Source organism: Meleagris gallopavo, chromosome 3, assembly GCF_000146605.3.
Source record: "Meleagris gallopavo isolate NT-WF06-2002-E0010 breed Aviagen turkey brand Nicholas breeding stock chromosome 3, Turkey_5.1, whole genome shotgun sequence".
Lineage (NCBI taxonomy): Eukaryota > Metazoa > Chordata > Aves > Galliformes > Phasianidae > Meleagris > Meleagris gallopavo.
In genome coordinates this window covers 7,118,717-7,119,856 of record NC_015013.2, presented here as the reverse complement: position 1 = coordinate 7,119,856, position 1,140 = coordinate 7,118,717, and the positions used below count along the sequence as shown (strand labels likewise).

Here is a 1,140-nt window from a genome sequence, read left to right as displayed (position 1 = left end):
AGATAAAATAATTTAATTGCTTAATAAATTGAGATAATGTAATAAAATCCATCTTCTCACTCTATTTCTGGATGTATTTGGATTAAAAAATACCAAAAATTCCATGAGGGAATCTGCTCTCATGTTACTTCTTCCCAAGCCAGGGTTGAAAAATACTCAAAATTTCATGAGAAAGGGCTTTCTCTAGGGAGTTCAATCCATTTGTGCAGACTTATGTAGTGCTCAGATGGTTTGAATCATCTAGATAAGGATCACATCTTTCAGATGCTTTACTGCCTCCCAAATCTGAACCTGTTTGAAGGATGGATCCTCTATTTGTGGTCTTCCTAAAACTGAATATGATGTTCCTCAGCTCTACGTACCTTGAACCTGTATTCTGGTGGAGAAAAGTGGAAGCAGTTTTAGCCTTGAAGAAGGGAGTGGGAACGGACCCTTAGGCTGTGCAGATCATGATGGGTCTTTGAGGATGCTTAGGCATTCCTGAGCTGCTATTGCTCAGCTGGTTCTTCAGCTCACACTGGGCTAGCAGCACGTTTGCCTTCAGCCAGGCGGACACAGATCTGGAAGCATATGCAGTGCCTGCTACTTCATGGAGGATTTGAGTCAGGCTCGCTTGCATCTGTTGTGGGAACAAATGAAAAGCAAGTACAAAATCTTTTCTCAGTTTGTGTCACACTCTGTGGTATTTTCTGTCTCATTTGCCAACTGATCCTGAGAACACATGCTTTGCCTCTTTCTTCTAAACATTCTATGTTCTCAGGTACCGAAGTACTCTTCTATTCCTCCTCTTCCTGCACTGAAACAATTCACAAAGCCCGAAATCAGGAAGGAAAGGAAGCAGTTGTTCCAGTTGGCAGGAAATGGAAGAATGGAAGCAGCACCATAATGTTTCTAGAGGTGTCAAGCATATATTACATTGTGTTGGCACAGAAATGTGCAAATCAAATGCTCAGTTTCTGAGTCTTTCAGATTTTAGGAAGTATTTTTTTGTGGAAAGGAATGAATTAGAGAGAGATTTTGGGGTCCTGATTCCTCTCTTAGGTCCTGATCCTTATAGCAGATGCCCATGCAAGCTCCACCAAAAGGAGTCCTCCCATGACTACCCCTTGGCATGCATATAATGTTGTGCTTTTTTTTTTT

The 1,140-nt window shown here is 41.3% G+C and overlaps 1 protein-coding gene across 20 annotated transcripts in view; it reads left to right on the top strand.

Moving 5' to 3' along the window:
• Positions 1-1,140, top strand: part of LOC104910094 — a 94,873-nt gene that overhangs the window by 27,339 nt on the left and 66,394 nt on the right. The window lies entirely within an intron of this gene.